This window comes from Coregonus lavaretus (assembly GCF_964263955.1).
Source record: "Coregonus lavaretus genome assembly, chromosome: 6".
Classification (NCBI taxonomy): Eukaryota; Metazoa; Chordata; class Actinopteri; order Salmoniformes; family Salmonidae; genus Coregonus; species Coregonus lavaretus.
This window is the reverse complement of record NC_139993.1, coordinates 65,937,601-65,965,046: the sequence shown is the minus strand read 5'-3', so window position 1 is coordinate 65,965,046 and position 27,446 is coordinate 65,937,601.

The window sequence follows — 27,446 nt, the reverse complement described above, 5'->3', positions numbered from 1 at the left end:
GCAGTGAGACTTTAAAGAAAGTATCACTGCCTCCTTCTCACAAATAATCCCAAAAATATGAAAAATTAAATAAAGTTGGTTCAACACAGTGGCGGGTCATTTTTGACCCTAGGACAACGGGAGGGTTATTAAATGACTAAAAAACGAAACTGCTCAGAAGTGATAATGGACCTACATTTACACAGTTTCTTGACTGTGTCCAGCTCCCTAATCATCACAGAAATTAAAGCTAGACAGTCAGGGAGTATCAGAAATTCCTCAAACAATCGATAGAGGACTTAGACATATCGTACCCCCAAGACATGCTAACCTCTCCACCATTACAATAAAAGGGGAGCTTAGCATTTTCAGGTGGGGGTATGATATTTATGCCTCTGTAACTTTCTCACTCATCATTATTCACGATTCATTCAGCGCTATCCGTAATCATGGTAGCATGCACATTAATGTAGACGTGTTTAGAAACATATTCTATTCTTATTTAAAATAAAAGTGACTCCAAAATGACATAAAACATTATTTACCATTAATTTCTATTGGACACAAAATAATCTGAAACACAACTAAAACAAACATCAAATGCATCCAACAAGTTTGTAGAGTCAAGCTTGATGTAGTCATTGCGTGCTACGAATATGGGACCACATACAGTGGCTTGCGAAAGTATTCACCCCCCTTGGCATTTTTCCTATTTTGTTGCCTTACAACCTGGAATTAAAATGGATTTTTTTGGGGTTTGTATCATTTGATTTACACAACATGCCTATCACTTTGAAGATGCAAACTATTCACCCCCCCCCCCAAAGTCAATACTTTGTAGAGCCACCTTTTGCAGCAATTACAGCTGCAAGTCTCTTGGGGTATGTCTCTATAAGCTTGGCACATCTAGCCACTGGGATTTTTGCCCATTCTTCAAGGCAAAACTGCTCCAGCTCCTTCAAGTTGGATGGGTTCCGCTGGTGTACAGCAATCTTTAAGTCATACCACAGATTCTCAATTGGATTGATGTCTGGGCTTTGACTAGGCCATTCCAAGACATTGAAATGTTTCCGCTTAAACCACTCGAGTGTTGCTTTAGCAGTATGCTTAGGGTCATTGTCCTGCTGGAAGGTGAACCTCCGTCCCAGTCTCAAATCTCTGGAAGACTGAAACAGGTTTCCCTCAAGAGTTACCCTGTATTTAGCGCCATCCATCATTCCTTCAATTCTGACCAGTTTCCCAGTCTCTGCCGATGAAAAACATGGTGTTCTCGGGGGATGAGAGGTGTTGGGTTTGCGCCAAACATAGCGTTTTCCTTGATAGCCAAAAAGCTCAATTTTAGTCTCATCTGACCAGAGTACTTTCTTCCATATGTTTGGGGAGTCTCCCACATGCCTTTTGGAGAACTCCAAATGTGTTTGCTTATTTTTTTCTTTAAGCAATGACTTTTTTCTGGCCACTCTTCCGTAAAGCCTAGCTCTGTGGAGTGTATGACTTAAAGTGGTCCTATGGACAGATACTCCAATCTCCGCTGTGGAGCTTTGCAGCTCCTTCAGGGTTATCTTTGGTCTCTTTGTTGCCTCTCTGATTAATGCCCTCCTTTCCTGGTCCGTGAGTTTTGGTGGGTGGCCCTCTCTTAGCAGGTTTGTTGTGGTGCCATATTCTTTCCATTTTTTAATAATGGATTTAATGGTGCTCCGTGGGATGTTCAAAGTTTCTGATATTTTTTTATAACCCAACCCTGATCTGTACTTCTCCACAACTTTGTCCCTGACCTGTTTGGAGAGCTCCTTGGTCTTCATGGTGCCGCTTGCTTGGTGGTGCCCCTTGCTTAGTGGTGTTGCAGACTCTGGGGCCTTTCAGAACAGGTGTATATATACTGAGATCATGTGACAGATCATGTGACACTTAGATTGCACACAGGTGGACTTTATTTAACTAATTATGTGACTTCTGAAGGTAATTGGTTGCACCAGATCATATTTAGGGACTTCATAGCAAAGGGGGTGAATACATATGCACGCACCACTTTTCCGTTATTGGTTTTTGAGAAATCTTTGAAACAAGTTATTTTTTTCATTTCACTTCACCAATTTGGACTATTTTGTGTATGTCCATTATATTAAATCCAAATAAAAATCAATTTAAATTACAGGTTGTAATGCAACAAAATAGGAAAAACGCCAAGGGGGATGAATAATTTTGCAAGGCACTGTATTTTACTTTAATGTACTTTAATACACATATAAGTGAATTTGTCCCAATACTTTTTGTCCCCTAAAATGGTTGCTGTGATTTCTAAACGGTTCACCCGACATGGACGAAAATACCCTCAAATTAAATCTGACAGTCTGCACTTTAACCTCATAGTTGTTGTATCATTTAAAATCCAAAGTGGAGTACAGAGCCAAAACAACAAAACATTTGTCACTGTCCCAATACTTTTTGGAGCTCACTGTAGTCATGTATTGAATCCCATTTGGTTTGATTATGCTGCAAACTATTCACTTATTCTTTTGAAGTGCATACGGCCAGGCACCCTAACCTTATGCATGTAACCTTGATCTATATTTCACTGTGCATTCGAGGGAACGTAAGGATGTCAACTCTGATCTCACCAACTCACACCTCAGTATCACTGTAGTTCAAAGTACAACCAACCATACTGCCTGACAACTCATCCTGAATTTATTCTGTATTTATTCTGTATTTAGTCTATCGCTACATACATTCAGTCAGACTGCCATCGTAGAAGTTGTTTCTGCTGACGTCAAAGTGAGAGGCGTTGAAGTTGTTTCTGCTGACGTCAAAGTGAGAGGCGTTGTACAAAACAAGTCATCAGTGATTGGATCGTTTCTAAACAATCAAAGCCGATGACCATTTCGGAAAACGCCGCTTTACCCACGTGTGTTCAGGCTCTGGCCCAACCCATAGGTTTTCTGGGACCAATCAGAACGGTTTGAATGTGTTCGCATTCGAGAAGTCGTCGGGGAGGACTCATGGTGGAGAAGCAATGTGGCTGGGTAGCCAGGCTCCATACTGCCCATATTAGCATGTCATGAAACCCTAATCATCTATTTTCATTCATAAATTACACTTACCTTGATTAATTGTACATCATTTATCCTAATCATTTACCTTCCTTGAGTGAAATTATGTTTTTTTCTGATCATTGGAAGACGTATAAATGAACCCGTTTGTTCCAAACTGCTGTCATGCAATGGGAATGGGATATGCCAATGCTCCACCAAGGCTGCTGTCATGCAATGGGAATGGGATATGCCAATGCTCCACCAAGGCTGCTGTCATGCAATGGGAATGGGATATGCCAATGCTCCACCAAGGCTTTGATGTAGCCAGAAGATTCCGACCTTACTGTACACTTGTAAGTACAGCTGTACTGTGAGGTCTGAATGAAAGGCTGCTTTGATCAGGACACCGTGGAGCCGGCACCAGATATGATCGGGAAACGTAGCTCAATGCAGGAATGGGATATGCCAGTGTAAACCAAATGTTACCTTTATCCACACTGCTCCATCTAGCTATACTATCTCTACTATACTACTATCTCTACTATACTACTATCTCTACTATACTACTATCTCTACTATCTCTACTATCTCTACTATACTACAATCTCTACTATCTCTACTATCTCTACTATACTACTATCTCTACTATCTCTACTATCTCTACTATACTACTATCTCTACTATCTCTACTATACTACTATCTCTACTAACTCTACTATCTCTACTATACTACTATCTCTACTATCTCTACTATACTACTATCTCTACCATACTACTATCTCTACTATTTTACTATCTATACTATCTCTACTATACTACTATCTCTACTATCTCTACTATACTACTATCTCTACTATACTACTATCTCTACTATACTACTATCTCTACTATCGCTACTATACTACTATCTCTACTATACTACTATCTCTACTATCTCTACTATACTACTATCTCTACTATCTCTACTATCTCTACTATACTACTATCTCTACTATCTCTACTATACTACTATACTACTATCTCTACTATCTCTATTATACTACTATCTCTACTATACTACTATCTCTACTATACTACAATCTCTACTATCTCTACTATCTCTACTATCTCTACTATACTACTATCTCTACTATCTCTACTATCTCTACTATACTACTATCTCTACTATACTACTATCTCTACTATCTCTACTATCTCTACTATCTCTACTATCTCTACTATCTCTACTATACTACTATCGCTACTATCTCTACTATCTCTACTATACTACTATCTCTACTATACTACTATATCTACTATCTCTACTATACTACTATCTCTACTATACTACTATCTCTACTATCTCTACTATACTACTATCTCTACTATCTCTACTATACTACTATCTCTACTATCTCTACTATACTACTATCTCTACTATCTCTACTATCTCTACTATACTACTATCTCTACTATCTCTACTATACTACTATCTCTACTATCTCTACTATCTCTACTATCTCTACTATACTACTATCTCTACTATCTCTACTATACTACTATCTCTACTATCTCTACTATCTCTACTATCTCTACTATACTACTATCTCTACTATCTCTACTATACTACTATCTCTACTATCTCTACTATCTCTACTATCTCTACTATACTACTATCTCTACTATCTCTACTATACTACTATCTCTACTATCTCTACTATCTCTACTATCTCTACTATACTACTATCTCTACTATCTCTACTATCTCTACTATACTACTATCTCTACTATCTCTACTATACTACTATCTCTACTATACTACTATCTCTACTATACTACTGTGGTGGCAGGTAGCTTAGTGGTTAAGAGCGTTGTGCCGGTAACCGAAAGGTCGCTGGTTCTAATCCCCGAGCTGACTAGGTGAAAAATCTGTCGATGTGCCCTTAAGCAAGGCACTTAACCCTAATTGCTCCTGTAAGTCGCTCTGGATAAGAGCGTCTGCTAAATGACGTAACTGTATCTCTACTATACTACTATCTCATTTTAGAATGCTTTTCCACTACATAACAATACAGCATTTCCAAAGAAAACATACACCCCCCCCCCCCCAACCACCACCCCGACTTTTCTTGCTTTCCAACTGATGTGTTTTTCCATCTGAATCAGCATGTTGTGTGAAACATGCTTATATTTATATTACCGTACCCTGAAAGTGAATGAAATTAAATGGTGTGGAATGATTAGTTAATGTGCAAAGGCAGCAAAGTATTCTTGCAGAGTTGGAGATTGTAAGCACTTAGTGTACACAAAATGTCAGTTCCACTCACTCTGTGTTCAACTTTCCATCAACTTCTACATCAGAAGTTGAGAAAGAAACACTCAGTAAGCAGTTTTAAAAAACACACTTCAAGAAAGCACTCCTGAAGCCAATGATTGGTGTTTTAAGCAACTTTGATGAATTTAACTCAAATTGGAGGCCAGATTTCCAAAAGTAAGATTGATCATTAATCACTGTTATAAGTGGTGTCTTCACGCTGTTTCACAATACAGAAAGATCCCCAAGAGATTCAGCTGGGTCTCCCCTCTGAGGTGTTCTCCTCATGGTTCTGTTGTGGATACTTCAAAACCCCACTCCATTAGACTGAAGCCAACGATTGCTGTTTTAGGCTTGTTGTGAATTAACGTAGATTGAGGCTAATTTGTTGGAGAATTTAACTCAAATTGGAGACAAAACTTCCAAAGTAAGAGTGATCATACATAAACACTAGATACTGTACATCACCATTAAAAGAGCTCCTTCTACCTCCACGGTTCGACTATCGTACCCCAGCGGCTCCTCTCTCCTTTCCTCATTCTCATGCTCTTATGTTGAACACAAGCAGTAGTGGGGTTTTACAAAGTCAGGGCAAAGCAAATGGCTGCGCTTGTCAGCGACCCATACAGGTAATGATAAGCATCTGTACAGTTTTTCCCGCTCATTCTCCCGCAGCATGATAGTGTGACAGCAGCCGGTAAGTATGTGATTGTGGCTCTTTTTCGATATTTCTTGCAAAATGTGAATTTGAGGAATCGAAGAAAGACAAAAAAATCGAGAAAGAGCCTATCCTTAAACCCCAATTCAACATCTTAAACCCTATGCGCTAGACCTGAGCGGGTTGTATAGGTCTACGCAGTATGGTGACAATTCTACCTGGCCTATCAGGGGGCCAAGACGGAGCTACTGTAGCCCAGAGTATGGGAGTGTAATACCGCCTCCAAGGGACTGGGATGTTCCAGATGTCGGAGAGGCATGTTTGTTTACAATAACATATTTCTATCTGAACGTTCCAAACTGTTGTGTCCTGCTGAGCGCGCCCCTGATCTACCTGTAACCTGTGTGTTTTCTCCTGATCTACCTGTAACCTGTGTGTTTTCTCCTGATCTACCTGTAACCTGTGTGTTTTCTCCTGATCTACCTGTTACCTGTGTGTTTTCTCCTGATCTAACTGTAACCTGTGTGTTTTCTCCTGATCTACCTGTAACCTGTGTGTTTTGTCCTGATCTACCTGTAACCTGTGTGTTTTCACCTGATCTACCTGTAACCTGTGTGTTTTCTCCTGATCTACCTGTAACCTGTGTGTTTTCTCCTGATCTACCTGTAACCTGTGTGTTTTCTCCTGATCTACCTGTAACCTGTGTGTTTTCTCCTGATCTACCTGTAACCTGTGTGTTTTCTCCTGATCTACCTGTAACCTGTGTGTTTTCTCCTGATCTACCTGTAACCTGTGTGTTTTCTCCTGATCTACCTGTAACCTGTGTGTTTTCTCCTGATCTACCTTTAACCTGTGTGTTTTCTCCTGATCTACCTGTTACCTGTGTGTTTTCTCCTGATCTACCTGTAACCTGTGTGTTTTCTCCTGATCTACCTGTTACCTGTGTGTTTTCTCCTGATCTACCTGTAACCTGTGTGTTTTCTCCTGATCTACCTGTTACCTGTGTGTTTTCTCCTGATCTACCTGTAACCTGTGTGTTTTCTCCTGATCTTTCTTCATCCTTTTCCTTTGACTCTGCTCCTCTAGGGGTTCTGTCATGCTCTGAGAAGAATACCGTATCCATTCCCCAGACCCTGACCCACATAATGTCCTCTAGGGGTTCTGTCATGTTCTGAGAAGAATACCGTATCCATTCCCCAGACCCTGACCCACATAATGTCCTCTAGGGGTTATGTCATGCTCTGAGAAGACTACCGTATCCATTCCCCAGACCCTGACCCACCTGATGTCCTCTCGGGGTTCTGTCATGCACCTGATGTCCTCTAGGGGTTCCGTCATGCACCTGATGTCCTCTAGGGGTTCTGTCATGCACCTGATGTCCTCTAGGGGTTCTGTCATGCACCTGATGTCCTCTAGGGGTTCTGTCATGCACCTGATGTCCTCAGGGGTTCCGTCATGCACCTGATGTCCTCAGGGGTTCCGTCATGCACCTGATGTCCTCTCGGGGTTCCGTCATGCACCTGATGTCCTCTAGGGGTTCTGTCATGCACCTGATGTCCCCTAGGGGTTCTGTCATGCACCTGATGTCCTCTAGAGGTTGTAATATGGTCTATACTTGGCATGTGGGTTCCTCACTGGTGGCACAAATTGTGATATTGGAGAGTGGAATGGGCAGGGTAGATGCCAATGTAATACTGTAGTATTTACTATAGTTTTTACAGTAGTTATTTTGTGGACTGTAGTGTTTTTTTTATGGACATTACTGTAGTATTTACTGTAGTGTTTTTTTTTTCTTTCTGATAATACGTTAGTATTCACTACAGTATTATGCAGTATACTACAGCATTCTATAATTTTTACATTTACATTTACGTCATTTAGCAGACGCTCTTATCCAGAGCGACTTACAAATAGGTGCATTCACCTTATAGCCAGTGGGATAACCACTTTACAATGTTTTTTATTTTAAAAAAAATAATTTTAGTTTTTAAATTTTAATTTTAAAAAAAATTGTTGTTGTTTTTTGGGGGGGGGGGTTGGAGTAAAGGGGGGGGGGGGGGGTGGGGGTAGAAGGATTACTTTATCCTATCCCAGGTATTCCTTAAAGAGGTGGGGTTTCAAATGTCTCCGGAAGGTGGTGAGTGACTCCGCTGTCCTGGCGTCGTGAGGGAGCTTGTTCCACCATTGGGGTGCCAGAGCAGCGAACAGTTTTGACTGGGCTGAGCGGGAACTATGCTTCCGCAGAGGTAGGGGAGCCAGCAGGCCAGAGGTGGATGAACGCAGTGCCCTCGTTTGGGTGTAGGGACTGATCAGAGCCTGAAGGTACAGAGGTGCCGTTCCCCTCACAGCTCCGTAGGCAAGCACCATGGTCTTGTAGCAGATGCGAGCTTCAACTGGAAGCCAGTGGAGTGTGCGGAGGAGCGGGGTGACGTGAGAGAACTTGGGAAGGTTGAACACCAGACGGGCTGCGGCATTCTGGATGAGTTGTAGGGGTATAATTGCACAGGCATGGAGCCCAGCCAACAGCGAGTTGCAGTAATCCAGACGGGAGATGACAAGTGCCTGGATTAGGACCTGTGCCGCTTCCTGTGTAAGGCAGGGTCGTACTCTCCGAATGTTGTAGAGCATGAACCTACAGGATCGGGTCACCGCCTTGATGTTAGCGGAGAACGACAGGGTGTTGTCCAGGGTCACGCCAAGGCTCTTCGCACTCTGGGAGGAAGACACAACGGAGTTGTCAACCGTGATGGCGAGATCATGGAACGGGCAGTCCTTCCCCGGGAGGAAGAGCAGCTCCGTCTTGCCGAGGTTCAGCTTGAGGTGGTGATCCGTCATCCATACTGATATGTCTGCCAGACATGCAGAGATGCGATTCGCCACCTGGTTATCAGAAGGGGGAAAGGAGAAGATTAGTTGTGTGTCATCAGCGTAGCAATGATAGGAGAGGCCATGTGAGGATATGACAGTGCCAAGTGACTTGGTGTATAGCGAGAATAGGAGAGGGCCTAGAACTGAGCCCTGGGGGACACCAGTGGTGAGAGCACGTGGTGCGGAGACAGCTTCTCGCCACGCCACTTGGTAGGAGCGACCGGTCAGGTAGGACGCAATCCAAGAGTGAGCCGCGCCGGAGATGCCCAGCTCGGAGAGGGTGGAGAGGAGGATCTGATGGTTCACAGTATCAAAAGCAGCAGACAGGTCTAGAAGGACAAGAGCAGAGGAGAGAGAGTTAGCTTTAGCAGTGCGGAGAGCCTCCGTGACACAGAGAAGAGCAGTCTCAGTTGAATGACCAGTCTTGAAACCTGACTGGTTTGGATCAAGAAGGTCATTCTGAGAGAGATAGCAAGAGAGTTGGCTAAAGACGGCACACTCAATAGTTTTGGAGAGAAAAGAAAGAATGGATACTGGTCTGTAGTTGTTGACATCAGAGGGATCGAGTGTTGGTTTTTTGAGAAGGGGTGCAACTCTTGCTCTCTTGAAGACAGAAGGGACATAGCCAGCGGTCAAGGATGAGTTGATCAGCGAGGTGAGGTAAGGGAGAAGGTCACCGGAGATGGTCTGGAGAAGAGAGGAGGGGATAGGGTCAAGCGGGCAGGTTGTTGGGCAGCCTGCCGTCACAAGTCGCAAGATTTTATCTGGAGAGAGAGGGGAGAAAGAAGTCAAAGCATAGGGTAGGGCAGTGTGAGCAGGACCAGCAGTGTCATTTGACTTAACAAACGAGGATCGGATGTCGTCAACCTTCTTTTCAAAATGGTTGACGAAGTCATCCACAGAGAGGGAGGAGGGGGGGGGGGATTCAGCAGGGAGGAGAATGTGGCAAAGAGCTTCCTAGGGTTAGAGGCGGATGCTTGGAATTTAGAGTGGTAGAAAGTGGCCTTAGCAGCAGAAACAGATGAAGAGAATGTAGAGAGGTGGGAGTGAAAAAATGACAGGTCCGCAGGGAGTCTAGTTTTCTTCCATTTCCGCTCGGCTGCCCAGAGCCCTGTTGTGTGAGCTCGCAATGAGTCATCAAGCCACGGAGCTAGAGGGGAGGACCGAGACGGCCGGGAGGATAGGGGACATAGAGAGTCAAAGGATGCAGAAAGGGAGGAGAGGAGGGTTGAGGAGGCAGAATCAGGAGATTGGAGGGAGAAGGATTGAGCAGAGGGAAGAGATGATAGGATGGAAGAGGAGAGAGTAGCGGGAGAGAGAGAGCGAAGGTTGCGACGGCGCATTACCATCTGTGTAGGGGCAGAGTGAGTAGTGTTGGAGGAGAGGGAGAGAGAAAAGGATACAAAGTAGTGGTCGGAGACTTGGAGGGGAGTTGCAGTGAGATTAGTAGAAGAACAGCATCTAGTAAAGATGAGGTCAAGCGTATTGCCTGCCTTGTGAGTAGGGGCGGACGGTGGGAGGGTGAGGTCAAAAGAGGAGAGGAGTGGAAAGAAGGAGGAAGAGAAAAATGAGTCAAATGTAGACGTAGGGAGGTTGAAATCCCCCAGAACTGTGAGGGGTGAGCCATCCTCAGGAAAGGAACTTATCAAGGCGTCAAGCTCATTGATGAACTCTCCAAGGGAACCTGGAGGGCGATAGATGACAAGGATATTAAACTTAAATGGGCTAGTGACTGTGACAGCATGGAATTCAAATGAGGAGATAGACAGATGGGTCAGGGGAAGAATTGAGAATGTCCACTTGGGAGAGATGAGGATTCCTGTGCCACCACCCCGCTGACCAGATGCTCTCGGGGTATGCGAGAACACATGGTCAGACGAGGAGAGAGCAGCAGGAGTAGCAGTGTTTTCAGTGGTAATCCATGTTTCCGTCAGTGCCAAGAAGTCGAGGGACTGGAGATTAGCATAGGCTGAGATGAACTCTGCCTTGTTGGCAGCAGAACGGCAGTTCCAGAGGCTGCCTGAGACCTGGAACTCCACGTGGGTGGTGCGTGCAGGGACCACCAGGTTAGAGAGGCAGCAGCCACGCGGTGTGAGGCGTTTGTGTAGCCTGTGCGGAGAGGAGAGAACAGGGATAGGCAGAGGCATAGTTGACAGGCTGCAGCAGATGGCTACAATAATGCAGAGGAGATCGGAATGAAATGAACTAAACATCTGGGAAAGTAGAGAGCGGGGCCTCCCTCACCACAACTCCCAAATATAACTCTCCCAACTTCCACCTCAGAAACTATAATTGTTGTAAACTACAGCGGTTCAATGTTTTCTAGGAATAGACTAACTTAGTTTATTCAGCTAGCTAACTAGGTGCAGTATTATTCTGTGAAAAACGTCCGGGCACCTCGTCATAAGACGCCACAGCCAGCTAGCATGCCGGTCTCCAACAACACGGTTTAGCGCCAATACTCAGCCACAACAAACCACCAGTGTATCAACACGCAAGCAGATCGTTCGTGTCCGTGTCTAACGTTGTGGGTTAGTCCCGACAGCTTGAGCGAGTCCGTCGTCAACTTATTCAGCCAGTTAGTTAGCTAGGATAGTTAGCAAACTAGCTAGCCATTGCTTTCAGACAAAGAAGAACCCCTCCTTTCACGGCACGAACACAAAGAGAGCCAAACTAACGTTAACTAGTCACCCATGTCCCGAATTCCTTGAACGACTCGGGCTATCAATATGTAAAGAACAAAACACAAGTGTAGGTTATGACTTACCCCTAGCAGCTACTGTTAGCTAGCCAAGTGCAAAGCTAGCCACTGAATTGACTCAGCCAGTTCGCGTCTGTTCTCTCGGTCGTTCCAGCTATTGTTTACTAGTCGCTATCCAGGTAGCAACAAGCTAGCTAAATTTCAAGCACAGTAGCCACATGCTACCTAACGTTAACGGTTCAGACAATGAGGTTAGAAAACAGCTGAATGGTAGGCAGTTCTTGTATGTAATTATTGTAGGCAGCCAGCTGGCGTAATTACAAGCACTCTCAGGCGTGAGACAACTATACCGTTGCTAATAGCTACTCGCCAGCTAGTCCAGGTGGTGAGTTAGCTAGCTAGCTAGCTTCGTGCTACACCCGGCACCGCCGAATACAATACTAACCTACAATAATTACATACAACAACCCACGATACCTACCTACAATACCTAACTACAATCTAAATACATAGTTTAAGCCTTACTCGACAAAGCCCAAGCTATGTATAAAGCCAAGCTTACCCGACGATAATAAGTATTACACATGAATGAGGGATTCTACAGTGTGTAGTATATTATTCTACAGTATACTACAGTGGAGGTCTCCTTAGAACCACCAACCATATGACACGGAGTGTGATTTTTTTATTTGAATATTTTGGATCCCGATTGATCAACAGGTCAGGTCCCAATGCCCATGCGTTCGCTCGCACGCATAGATACACCGTATGAAAATGTATACACACACCTTCAGCAGTTTAGGCATCTCCATACACATATAGTCAACTGTAACAAAGCACTTCTTAAAAGACACAAGTTATAGGAGCAGGAAACAATCATTTGTACGGTATCACTAATCTCTCGTGGACAGACCACGTAAACAAATCTGACCAGGTGATGCTACAGTAGCTTGGTATACTGTTTCTACAGAAGCAGCACAGTTTTACTTTCAGGGATTTTTCTAGGGATTTAATACATTTGCAAAAATGTATAGAAACTGTTTTTTGCTTTGTCATTATGGGGTATTGTGTGTGGATTGATGAGGGGGAAAAAAAGTAATTTAATCAATTTTAGAATAAGACTGTAACGTAACAAAATGTTGAAAAGGTCAAGGGGTCGGAATACTTTCCGAATGCACTTTAGGGTGCCATTTTGGACTCCCAGAGATACTATCATCATCAGGGCAGTGACCCATTTAAGGTAAAGTCGCCTCTGGACCATGTTGGTCCCTGAACCCCCTGTATGTTGGTCCCTGAACCCCCTGTATGTTGGTCCCTGAACCCCCTGTATGTTGGTCCCTGAACCCCCTGTATGTTGGTCCCTGAACCCCCTGTATGTTGGTCCCTGAACCCCCTGTATGTTGGTCCCTGAACCCCCTGTATGTTGGTCCCTGAACCCCCTGTATGTTGGTCCCCGAACCCCCTGTATGTAATGAAGGGAGGACCATTTCTTTAACCGAAGTTGAGCTCTGTAATAATGTGATGGTTTGGCACACCTTACTATCTGGCCTAGCGCCCAGAAACCCAATAGAATAATGAGGTTAGATACACACAACACTGGATGTATCCCAAATGGCACCCTATTCCCTATGTATAATATAATATAATATGCCATTTAGCAGACGCTTTTATCCAAAGCGACTTACAGTCATGCGTGCATACATTTTTTGTGTAAGGGTGGTCCCGGGGATCGAACCCACTACCCTGGCGTTACAGGCGCCGTGCTCTACCAGCTGAGCTACAGATGGCCACGTGTCATTTGGGATGCATCCACAGTACATTATTCTCCTGTCTGATGACTCCACCATGGGGTCAGTTCAGCCAAATCCAAAAAACAAACAGAACTGTAAAAAGCACCTTGTTGTCCAAAAGAGTTGACAGAGAGACAGACAGAGAGACAGACAGAGAGACAGACAGAGAGACAGGCAGAGAGACAGGCAGAGAGACAGGCAGAGAGACAGGCAGAGAGACAGGCAGAGAGACAGACAGAGAGACAGACAGAGAGACAGGCAGAGAGACAGGCAGAGAGACAGGCAGAGAGACAGACAGAGAGACAGACAGAGAGACAGACAGAGAGACAGGCAGAGAGACAGGCAGAGAGACAGGCAGAGAGACAGGCAGAGAGACAGGCAGAGAGACAGGCAGAGAGACAGACAGAGAGACAGTGTTCAGTACACACACACTGATCATTGTGAATCAGAGAGAGGCCTCACAAATGTAAACAACCTTACACTCTAAGACAACAGGTTCTACCTGGACTAAAGTAACACTTTAGTCTACACTTCATAACCTTTTTTTTATAAGGTTTTTAACCGCTTGAGTGTTGCTTTAGCAGTATGCTTAGGGTCATTGTCCTGCTGGAAGGTGAACCGTCCCAGTCTCAAATCTCTGGAAGACTGAAACAGGTTTCCCTCAACAATTTCCCTGTATTTAGCACCATCCATCATTCCTTCAATTCTGACCAGTTTTGCAACAACACTCAAGTGGTTTAAGGGGAAACATTTAAATGTCTTGGAATGGCCTAGCCAAAGCCCAGACCTCAATCCAATTTAAAATCTAACATTTTAGTAGACACTCTTATCCAGAGTGACTTACAAGGAGCAATTAGTGTTAAGTGCCTTGCTTAAGGGCACATCGACAAATTTTTCACCTAGTCAGCTCGGGGATTAGAACCAACAACCTTTCGGTTACTGGCACAACGCTCTTACCCACTAAGCTACCTGCCGCCCCAAATACAACACCTGAAGCCCTTAACGTTACGCAGTAAGGCTAAAGGTATGTTTACATAGGAAAGTAAAAAACTGCAGTAGCTCTTTTCTATCTCTTGAACTGTGATCTATGTACGTGTGTCTTTGGGAGGGTTGGAATAAAGTGATCTGAATCTGAGTGTCCCAGCCGTATCTGCCTTATCAGGCTTGGCTGGGTACTCCCTGGCCTCTCTCTAATAACTGTGCTACTCTAAAAGATAGTCTGGGCTCCTGCCCTCTGAGGGTGCTGAGGGCTGAGAGTCCCCTCTGAGCTGCACTTCATCACCCACATCTCCATCCATCCATCCATCCACCCATCCACCCATCCATCCATCCACCCATCCTTCCATCCATCCACCCATCCTTCCATCCATCCACCCATCCATCCATCCATCCATCCATCCATCCATCCATCCATCCATCCATCCATCCATCCATCCATCCATCCATCCATCCATCCATCCATCCATCCATCCATCCACCCATCCATCCACCCATCCATCCATCCATCCATCCATCCATCCATCCATCCATCCATCCATCCATCCATCCATCCATCCTTCCATCCATCCATCCATCCATCCATCCATCCATCCATCCATCCATCCATCCATCCATCCATCCATCCATCCATCCATCCATCCATCCTTCCATCACAGCCCATCCATCCATCCAGTCACAATAAGATGGTTTCTGAGGTGATTTGTAATTCCTATCGGAATCCAGCCAGAGGGAGGATATCCAACAATTCAAATATTTTATCACCCACAACCTGCATTCAGAATGACTGCTATGGTGAAGGAACAACCTGCATTCAGAATGACTGCTATGGTGAAGGACTTGACAAACAAGACTAACTTAAACCATGTAAACTGGAACAGCCATCTCACTAACGGGTGCAATAAGTCCAACCCCTTACAGATTGGATTAGTTTAGAATTGTGTTATTTATCTTTGTATAGTATAAGATCAATTAATCAATCAATGTGCATGCAGAAACATAGATATGAAAACAAACTATTCAAAAAATCTACCTGCAACAAAGCATTCTGGGAAGAACGATAATGAGGCCATTTAAACACAGTTGAGTAACGACACCACGCAGTGTTGATTCCACTGTGATTCAAATAACACTTTATTTATTTACCGCATGTGGCGTCAATATCAATCCCACTGGTATTAACCCCACTAGAATCAACACCCAGATATAACACTGGTGTTAACCCCACTAGAATCAACACCCAGATATAACACTGGTGTTAACCCCACTAGAATCAACACCCAGATATAACACTGGTGTTAACCCCACTAGAATCAACACCCAGATATAACACTGGTGTTAACCCCACTAGAATCAACACCCAGATATAACACTGGTGTTAACCCCACTAGAATCAACATATATAACACTGGTGTTAACCCCACTAGAATCAACACCCAGATATAACACTGGTGTTAACCCCACTAGAATCAACACCCAGATATAACACTGGTTTTAACCCCACTAGAATCAACATATATAACACTGGTGTTAACCCCACTAGAATCAACACCCAGATATAACACTGGTGTTAACCCCAATAGAATCAACAGATATAACACTGGTGTTAACCCCACTAGAATCAACACCCATATATAACACTGGTGTTAACCCCACTAGAATCAACAGATATAACACTGGTATTAACCCCACTAGAATCAACACCCAGATATAACACTGGTGTTAACCCCACTAGAATCAACACCCAGATATAACACTGGTGTTAACCCCACTAGAATCAACACCCAGATATAACACTGGTGTTAACCCCACTAGAATCAATAGATATAACACTGGTGTTAACCCCACTAGAATCAACACCCAGATATAACACTGGTGTTAACCCCACTAGAATCAATAGATATAACACTGGTGTTAACCCCACTAGAATCAACAGATATAACACTGGTGTTAACCCCACTAGAATCAACACATATAACACTGGTGTTAACACCACTAGAATCAACACCCATATATAACACTGGTGTTAACCCCACTAGAATCAACAGATATAACACTGGTGTTAACCCCACTAGAATCAACACATATAACACTGGTGTTAACCCCACTAGAATCAACACCCAGATATAACACTGGTGTTAACCCCACTAGAATCAACACCCAGATATAACACTCACAACACTTTGTACCTTCACACCGCGATTTTAACACTTGCAAATGTGCTGTGTACTGTGCTGTGTACCGTGCCCTGTGTTCTGTGTAGCAGAAGGGCTAGACATATCGCCATCAGTGAAGGACCAGCCTTCTTGGGAAATGTTAGCTCCATCAGAACACCTCCTGGTGATGAAATGGATTTGGTTCAATAATATTCTCTCTATTTCAAGAAATGTCCAAATCTACAAGGTTTCCATAATGCAATGAAATATTTCTTACTTATTTTTTCCTGTACATGTATATGTGCTACTGGTCAGCGTATTTAGATGATCTCATTAATACCAGTGAAAGCTATAAAACATTATAAAGAATTGTGCTCCTTAAATGACAACCTCCTTACAAATGTACAGACTAATTGCATCTGTAATAATATATTGGATGTCTACTGCTGCTCTGCTCTGTCTTAGATTGATCTGCTACTAAAACATAATCAGCAGGTCGTCTGTGTCCTTAATGGTACCCTTATTACCTATATAGTGGTCCCTATGGGCCCAAAAGCACTAGTGAATAGTGGGCCAGTTGGGAGGCGGGCCCTTTCATCCCTGGGCCAGTTGGGAGGCGGGCCCTTTCATCCCAGGGCCAGTTGGGAGGCGGGCCCTTTCATCCCAGGGCCAGTTGGGAGGCGGGCCCTTTCATTCCTGGGCCAGTTGGGAGGCAGGCCCTTTCATTCCTGGGCCAGTTGGGAGGCGGGCCCTTTCATTCCTGGGCCAGTTGGGAGGCGGGCCCTTTCATCCCAGGGCCAGTTGGGAGGCGGGCCCTTTCATCCCAGGGCCAGTTGGGAGGCGGGCCCTTTCATTCCTGGGCCAGTTGGGAGGCAGGCCCTTTCATTCCTGGGCCAGTTGGGAGGCGGGCCCTTTCATTCCTGGGCCAGTTGGGAAGCGGGCCCTTTCATTCGTGGGCCAGTTGGGAGGCGGGCCCTTTCATTCCTGGGCCGGTTGGGAGGCGGGCCCTTTCATCCCAGGGCCAGTTGGGAGGCGGGCCCTTTCATCCCAGGGCCAGTTGGGAGGCGGGCCCTTTCATTCCTGGGCCGGTTGGGAGGCGGGCCCTTTCATCCCAGGGCCAGTTGGGAGGCGGGCCCTTTCATTCCTGGGCCGGTTGGGAGGCGGGCCCTTTCATCCCAGGGCCAGTTGGGAGGCGGGCCCTTTCATTCCTGGGCCAGTTGGGAGGCGGGCCCTTTCATTCCTGGGCCAGTTGGGAGGCGGGCCCTTTCATTCCTGGGCCAGTTGGGAGGCGGGCCCTTTCATTCCTGGGCCAGTTGGCAGGCGGGCCCTTTGATCCCAGGGCCATTTGGGAGGCGGGCCCTTTCATCCCAGGGCCAGTTGGGAGGCGGGCCCTTTCATTCCTGGGCCAGTTGGGAGGCGGGCCCTTTCATTCCTGGGCCAGTTGGCAGGCGGGCCCTTTCATCCCAGGGCCAGTTGGGAGGCGGGCCCTTTCATTCCTGGGCCGGTTGGGAGGCGGGCCCTTTCATTCGTGGGCCAGTTGGGAGGCGGGCCCTTTCATTCCTGGGCCAGTTGGGAGGCGGGCCCTTTCATTCCTGGGCCGGTTGGGAAGCGGGCCCTTTCATTCGTGGGCCAGTTGGGAGGCGGGCCCTTTCATTCCTGGGCCAGTTGGGAGGCGGGCCCTTTCATTCCTGGGCCAGTTGGGAGGCGGGCCCTTTCATTCCTGGGCCAGTTGGGAGGCGGGCCCTTTCATCCCAGGGCCAGTTGGGAGGCGGGCCCTTTCATTCCTGGGCCAGTTGGCAGGCGGGCCCTTTCATTCCTGGGCCAGTTGGGAGGCGGGCCCTTTCATTCCAGGGCCAGTTGGGAGGCCTTTTCATCCCAAGGCCAGGCAGTCATCACTCCTCCCTGTGACAGAGCTAATGTCTATCATGTAGATTAATTATGAGCAGCCTGTCAGAATGTTGGGAGAAACGCTAATTCATGAAATAAAGATAGCACACTGATGAATGCTCCCTCCAGCAGTTTATTGTGCAATGTTTGGACTCAAAGGTCTTTGTTAGAGATTCTAATTCACCCTCCTCCTCCTCCTCCTCCTCTTCCTCTCTAGTGGTCTATCTGAAGTCCGTCTATGTTTTACTGACATGTTGTTGATTTGTGCCCGCATAGACATTCTATAATTCATGTAGAATCTATACCTAATATCTATGATCTTTGCATTGAAGCGACTCTAAACTCTCATTTATCAGTGTAAATCTCTATAAATAAATGAAAGCTGTGTGAATTTCTACATGTTCTGCCGATCTCAGTGATGCTAAATATCATGAACAAGCAGCAGTGGGTGGAAATGTCCTGGCTTGAACACTGTGGCAGCTACGCCTACATAAAGTCTGAATCCGAATGACTGTGGTCTAATGTGCGTCCCAAATGGCACTGTGTCTATTTATAGTGCATTACTTTTGACCAGGGCCGATAGGGCAGTGACGATTTGCACTGCCCCCCCCCCCCACCCCCAACCCCCACCCCATCTTTTTACGCTGCTGCTACTCTGTTAATTATTTATGCATAGTCACTTTAACTCTACCCACATGTACATATTACTTCAACTACCTCAACTAGCCGGTGCCCCCGCACATTGACTCTGCACCGGTACCCCCCTGTATATATAGCCTCCCTACTGTTATTGTCAGATTGCGACGTGAATGCGGTAGGCGAAGTCAAACGCAGGACACCGAGCTACTGGAAACGATACTTTACTAACAAAGTAACCAGAATACAAAACAACCTCCAAACAGGGAGGAGAATACCCGCACACTAGCAACTGCCGAAAATGACGAGAACAATCACACACAACACACAATGAACGACAAAAACAACAAACCTCCAAACAGGGAGGAAAACACAATAACCCGTACACCAAAGCAACTGCCGGAATGACAAAGAACAATCACACACAATAACCACTGAGAGACAGGGGGTAATATAGGGAATACAATACAACATAATAGGAAACAGGTGTACACAATCAAGACAAAACAAGTCAAACACCGAAACATCGATCGGCAGCAGCTAGTACTCCGGGGGACGACGAACGCCGAAGCCTGCCCGAGCAAGGAGGAGGAGCAGCCTCGGCTGAATCCGTGATAGTTATTTTATTTTACTTCTGCTCTTTTTTTCTCAACACTTTTTTGTTTAGTTGTGGTCAGTTGTGGTCAGTAGTTGTGGTCAGTTGTGGTCAGTAGTTGTGGTCAGTTGTGGTCAGTAGTTGTGGTCAGTAGTTGTGTTATTGAGGTCATTAGTTGTGTGGTCGGTAGCTGTGTGGTCAGAAGTTATGTGGTTGTGGTCAGTAGTTTTGTGGTTGTGGTCAGTAATTGTGGTCAGTAGTTGTGGTCAGTAGTTGAGGTCAGTAGTTGTGGTCAGTAGTTGTGGTTAGCAGTTATGGTTATCATTTAAACCCTTGTAAAATGTATTCACATTTAAAATGGTTTTTGTTAAAAAAGTATACACAGTGTCAAAAATTATTTGACAAACAATCGAAGTTGTGCCATAGGATAGGATAGGATCGGATCGGATCGGATAGGATAGGTTAGGATTGGATAGGGTAGGATAGGATCGCCTGAACAAGTGAAAGTTAATTTGTTGTCTCTAGCTTGAATGGTTCTAGAGTTACTGTTGGTGAGGTATTTTATGCAAATGTATGCTCATTTATATAGTTATAGTTGATACAAGTGTTAAATAATTTGAAGTTAGGATAGCCTGAACATGTGAAAGTTAGTTTGGTGTCTCTAGCTTGAACAGTTCAAGAGTTACTGTTGTTTGTCACGTTGTATAAGGATTTGAAGACAGGCGCAGGAATATGTAATAGGGTTTTTATTTTCTCCACCCAACACAAGGTACAGTGGGGAAAAAAAGTATTTAGTCAGCCACCAATTGTGCAAGTTCTCCCACTTAAAAAGATGAGAGAGGCCTGTAATTTTCATCATAGGTACACGTCAACTATGACAGACAAAATTAGGAAAAAAAATCCAGAAAATCACATTGTAGGATTTTTTATGAATTTATTTGCAAATTATGGTGGAAAATAAGTATTTGGTCAATAACAAAAGTTTCTCAATACTTTGTTATATACCCTTTGTTGGCAATGACACAGGTCAAACGTTTTCTGTAAGTCTTCACAAGGTTTTCACACACTGTTGCTGGTATTTTGGCCCATTCCTGCATGCAGATCTCCTCTAGAGCAGTGATGTTTTGGGGCTGTCGCTGGGCAACACGGACTTTCAACTCCCTCCAAAGATTTTCTATGGGGTTGAGATCTGGAGACTGGCTAGGCCACTCCAGGACCTTGAAATGCTTCTTGCGAAGCCACTCCTTCGTTGCCCGGGCGGTGTGTTTGGGATCATTGTCATGCTGAAAGACCCAGCCACGTTTCATCTTCAATGCCCTTGCTGATGGAAGGAGGTTTTCACTCAAAATCACACGATACATGGCCCCATTCATTCTTTCCTTTACACGGATCAGTCGTCCTGGTCCCTTTGCAGAAAAACAGCCCCAAAGCATGATGTTTCCACCCCCATGCTTCACAGTAGGTATGGTGTTCTTTGGATGCAACTCAGCATTCTTTGTCCTCCAAACACGACAAGTTCTATTTTGGTTTCATCTGACCATATGACATAAGACATTCTCCCAATCCTCTTCTGGATCATCCAAATGCACTCTAGCAAACTTCAGACGGGCCTGGACATGTACTGGCTTAAGCAGGGGGACACGTCTGGCCCTGCAGGATTTGAGTCCCTGGCGGCGTAGTGTGTTACTGATGGTAGGCTTTGTTACTTTGGTCCCAGCTCTCTGCAGGTCATTCACTAGGTCCCCCCGTGTGGTTCTGGGATTTTTGCTCACCGTTCTTGTGATCATTTTGACCCCACGGGGTGAGATCTTGCGTGGAGCCCCAGATCGAGGGAGATTATCAGTGGTCTTGTATGTCTTCCATTTCCTAATAATTGCTCCCACAGTTGATTTCTTCAAACCAAGCTGCTTACCTATTGCAGATTCAGTCTTCCCAGCCTGGTGCAGGTCTACAATTTTGTTTCTGGTGTCCTTTGACAGCTCTTTGGTCTTGGCCATAGTGGAGTTTGGAGTGTGACTGTTTGAGGTTGTGGACAGGTGTCTTTTATACTGATAACAAGTTCAAACAGGTGCCATTAATACAGGTAACGAGTGGAGGACAGAGGAGCCTCTTAAAGAAGAAGTTACAGGTCTGTGAGAGCCAGAAATCTTGCTTGTTTGTAGGTGACCAAATACTTATTTTCCACCATAATTTGCAAATAAATTCATTAAAAATCCTACAATGTGATTTTCTCGATTTCTTTTCTCAATTTGTCTGTCATAGTTGACGTGTACCTATGATGAAAATTACAGGCCTCTCTCACCTTTTTAAGTGGGAGAACTTGCACAATTGGTGGCTGACTAAATACTTTTTTTCCCCACTGTATGTCATGAACAACGCCAGGGGACAAAGCCCAAAACAAACACGTGTACATATATATATATATATCACAGGGATGTAACCTAAACCAAAGAGTGAGGTGTAACCTCTACACAAATCACGGGACGAGACCCGTAAACAACAAGAGCACAATACACGGTACTCACGAGACCAACGGACATGGGACAAGACAGTCCGGGGTTGGTGGTAATGAACCAGATCAGTGACGCCTAGAAGGCCGGTGACGTAGACCTCCGGAGCTGGTGAACGGAATGAGCAGCAGTACCGGGGGGATCCGTGACATTGTTGAGTTATTTTATGCACATTTATGCAAATGTAAATAGTTATAGTTGATAAACGTGTTTAAGATAGCCTCAACATGTTAAAGTTGGTTTGGTGTCTCTAGCTTGAACGTTTCAAGAACTAATGTTGAGTTATTTTAGGCAAATGTACAGTATGTAAATGTATATAGTTATAGTTTATAAACATTTTAAAGAATTTGAAGTTGGGATAGCCTGAATGTTTTCAAGTTGGTCTTGTAGCTTAATTGGCCAAGGAACAGGTCAATTTTGAAAGCTAACCCTGTATTCCTATGGTTCTCATTTACAGTGCATTCGGAAAGTATTCAGACCCCTTGACTTTTTCCACATTTCTGTAACATTACAGCCTTATTCTAAAATGGATTAAATACAAATCCTCATCAATCTACACACAATACCCCATAATGACAAAGCGAAAACAGAAATGTTTTTAAATTTATGAAAAAAACTAAAACAGAAAAACCTTATTTACATAAGTATTCAACCCTTTGCTATAAGACTCGAAATTGAGCTCAGGTGCATCCTGTTTCCATTATTCATCCTTGAGATGTTTCTACAACTTGATTGGAGTCCACCTATGTTAAATTCAATTGATTGGACATGATTTGGAAAGGCACACACCTGTCTATATAAGGTCCCACAGTTGACAGTATGTCAGAGCAGAAACCAAGCCATGAGGTCGAAGGAATTGTCCATAGAGCTTGTAGAGGGTTCTTTGCACAGTGCTGATATTCTCTTGTTCTTAAACAAACTTTAAACTTCAGAAAATGACACGGACAATGGCTTCTGAGTATATAGAAAATATCTTTAGTTATGCAATTGCAGGCAGAAGTTAATACAGAGTCAACAGGATTTGTATAGCTCTTCATACGTTCTGAAAAAGTGTCTAGAACAATCTCTGCTTTTCATACAAGCACGCCCCTCCCTGCCAGATCAGGAGCCACCTTGTTTTCTTCTTGTGGCTATGTGTATCGGGTCATAGCGCACAGACAAGTGATAACGTTAGCTCCGTTACTACTCATATCTCCACACAGCTGTGCCCTTGGAAGATAGTAAAAGACAGGATGAACTGAAAAACTGTGGTCACTCTGAGGCTCTTTGTCTTGACCGTGTGACCAGGTTACTCAGAAGCAAAGAGAAATTGAAACAATACAGGTCTATCTGTTCCTCAAGTTTATCTCTATCCCATATCCTTGACTACACGCCCAGACCAGCTGCAGGGAGCTAGTGGGAACGTACAGATCTGGGGAAGGGTACCAAAACATTTCTGAAGCACTGAAGGTCCCCAAGAACACAGTGGCCTCCATCGTTCTTAAATTGAAGAAGTTTGGAACCACCAAGACTCTTCCTAGAGCTGGCCGCCCAGCCAAGCTGAGCAATCAGGGGAGAAGGGCCTTGGTCAGGGAGGTGACCAAGAACCCGATGGTCACTCTGACAGAGGTTCAGAGTTCCTCTGTGGAGATGGGAGAACCTTTCAGAAGGACAACCATCTCTGCAGCACTCCACTAATCAGGCCTTTACGGTAGAGTGGCCAGACGGAAGCCACTCTTCAGTAAAATGCACATGACAGCCCGCTTGGAGTTTGCCAAAAGGCACCTAAAGGACTCTCAGACCATGAGAAACAAGATTCTCTGGTCTGATGAAACCAAGATTGAACTCTTTGGCCTGAATGCCAAGTGTCACGTCTGGAGGAAACCTGGCACCATCCCTATGGTGAAGCATGGTGGTGGCTGTATCATGCTGTGGGGATGTTTTTCAGCGGCAGGGACTGGAAAACTAGTCAGGATCGAGGGGAAAGATGAACGGAGCAAAGTACAGAGAGATCCTTGATGAAAACCTGCTCCAGAGCGCTCAGGACCTCAGACTGGGGCGAAGGTTCACCTTCCAACAGGACAACAACCCTAAGCACACAGTCAAGACAACGCAGGAGTGGCTTCGGGACAAGTCTTTGAATGTCCTTCAGTGGCCCAGCCAGAGCCCGGACTTGAACCCGATCGAACATCTCTGGAGAGACCGGAAAATAGCTGTGCAGTGACGCTCCCCATCGCTGCAGAGAAGAATGGGAGAAACTCCCCAAATACTGGTGTGCCAAGCTTGTAGCGTCATACCCAAGAAGACTTGGGGCTGTAATCGCTGCCAAAGGTGCTTCAAAAAAGTACTTCAAAAAAGTACTGAGTAAAGGGTTTGAATACTTATGTAAATGTGATATTTTAGTTGTTTTTATATTTTATAAATGTGCTAATATTTCAAAAAATTGTTTTTGCTACGTCATTATGGGGTATTGTGTGTAGATTGATGAGGGAAAAATTAATTTAATCAATTTTAGAATAAGGCTGTAACATAACAGAATGTGGAATAAGTCAACTTATAGTAGTGGTAGTGACTGCAGTAGTAATGGCAGTGACTGGTTATAGTTGAAAAATTGATTGATTGATTGATTGATTGGATAGGATAGCCTGAACATGAGAAAGTTGGTTTGGTGTCCCTAGCTTGAATGGTTCAAGAGATAGTGTCGGTGAGTTATTTTAGGAGAACTTAAGCAAATTTACACTACATGGCCATAAGAAGGTGGACACCCCTTCATATTAGTGGATTTGGCTATTTCAGCCACACCCGTTGCTGACAGGTGTATAAAATCGAGCATAGAGCCATGCAATCGCCAAACTACCTCTGGAAGCAACGTCAAAACAAGAACTGTTCGTCAGGAGCTTCATGAAACGGGTTTCTATGGCTGAGCAGCCGCACACAAGCCTAAAATCACGATTCGCAATGCCGAACGTCGGCTGAAATGTTGTAAAGCTCGTCACCATTGGACTCTCAAGCAGTGGAAACGCGTTCTCTGGAGTGATGAATCACGCTTCACCATCTGGCAGTCTGACGGACATATCTGGGTTTGGCATATGCCAGGAGAACGCTACCTGCCCCAATGCATAGTGCCAACATTCTAGACAATTCTGTGCTTCCAACTTTGTGGCAATAGTTTGGGGAAGGCCCTTTCCCTGTTTCAGCATGACAATGCCCCCGTGCACAAAGCGAGGTCCATACAGAAATAGTTTGTCGAGATCAGTGTGGAAGAACTTGACTGGCCTGCATAAAGCAGACTGCGAGCCAGGCCTAATCGCCCAACATCAGTGCCCGACTTCACTAATGCTCTTGTGGCTGAATGGAAGCAAGTCCCTGCAGCAATGTTCCAACATCTAGTGGAAAGTATTCCCAGAAGAGTGGAGGCTGTTATAGCAGCAAAGGGGGGACCAACTCCATATTAATGCCCATGATGTTGGAATGAGATGTTCGACGAGCAGGTGTCCACATACTATTGGTCACGTATTGTATATAGTTATAGTTGAAAAATGTTTTTAAGAAGTGGAAGTTTTATATAATGAATGTGAATTCGGAGGGCAGACACACTCGATCGTCACTACAGCTTCAGGCTCTTATGATTAAAACACACTCAATTATCACTGCAGGCTTCAGGCTGTCTGTAAGCCTACACTATGGGCTTTTAGGCCTGCTTCACTGTAGACTGAAGACACAGAGAAGGAGAGGGACCCCTTCAGAACAGAGGCATTTCTCTAGTTTCATCTCAACAAAACAATACATATAATGGAACCTTTTTGACATTTGAGATTTGTACTACTATGGCTGACCCAGTAAAACACTATCCTACCTATCCGGTGTATGTGACAATAAAACATATTTGTAATATATATAATTTAGAGGAACACAGATCTAAAATGGTTGTCGACATGCCTTAGACATGGGAATCAACTGAATCAATTACTTCTGAATGAATGGGATCATTATTCAGTTTCCTCTGTATCTCTGGACAACTGATCTGGAAGTTATAGTCTTTCATAGCTTATTCCCTGCCATCAACCTCTCAAGATCTAATGAAATGGTCAGTTAATGCATTAATTTTATTTCAATCTTAGAGGAAAATTGAAAATGTTGTCTCCAGCCTCTGGCCTGTACTGTAGTATTACACGGTTGTGTCCAAGTAAAACCTATAGGAACTACACCACTAGGGGGCAGAAGTCGAAGGGCAGTGTCATAAAGCAACACAGAGAGAGAGCGAGAGAGACATACAGTGAGACAGAGAGAGATACAGAGAGAGAGATGTATGGGTAAACCACTTCTTCAATCTTTTTGGCCCTATAACAAAGAACAAACAGCAAAAAATATATACATGATCAAATGCAAATCTTAGAATCAACTATTAAAGACTACCAGAACCCACTGGATTCTCCAATTACATTGAATGAACTACAGGACAACATACAAACCCCCCAACCCAAAAAGGCCTGTGGTGTTGATGGTATCCTCAATTAAATGAAGAAATATACAGACCACAAATTCCAATTGGCTATACTTAAACTCTTTAACATCATCCTTAGCTCTGGCATCTTCCCCAATATTTGGAACCAAGGACTGATCACCCCAATCCATAAAAGTGGAGACAAATTTGACCCCAATAACTACCATGGGATATGCGTCAAAAGCAACCTCAGGAAAATCCTCTGCATTACCATTAACAGCAGACTCATACATTTCCTCAGTGAAAACAATGTATTGAGCAAATGTCAAATGGGCTTTTTACCAAATTACCGTATGACAGACCACGTATTCACCCTGCACACCCTAATTGACAAACAAACAAACCAAAAAAAAAGGCAAAGTCTTCTCATGCTTTGTTGATTTCAAAAAAGCTTTTGACTCAATTTGGCCTGAGGGTCTGCTATACAAATTAATGTAAAGTGGTGTTGGGGGAAAAACATACGACATTATAAAATCCATGTACACAAACAACAAGTGTGCGGTTAAAATTGGCAAAAAACACACAGATTTCTTTCCACAGGGCCGTGGGGAGAGACAGGGATGCAGTTTAAGCCCCACCCTCTTCAAGATTTATATATATCAACGAATTGGCGAGGGCACTAGAACAGTCTGCAGCACCCGGCCTCACCCTACTAGAATCTGAAGTCAAATGTCTACTGTTTGCTGATGATCTGGTGCGTCTGTCACCAACCAAGGAGGGCCTACAGCAGCACCAAGATCTTCTGCACAGATTCTGTCAGACCTGGGCCCTGACAGTAAATCTCAGTAAGACAGAAATAATGGTGTTCCAAAAAAGGTCCAGTTGCCAGGACCACAAATACAAATTCCATCTAGAGTCCGTT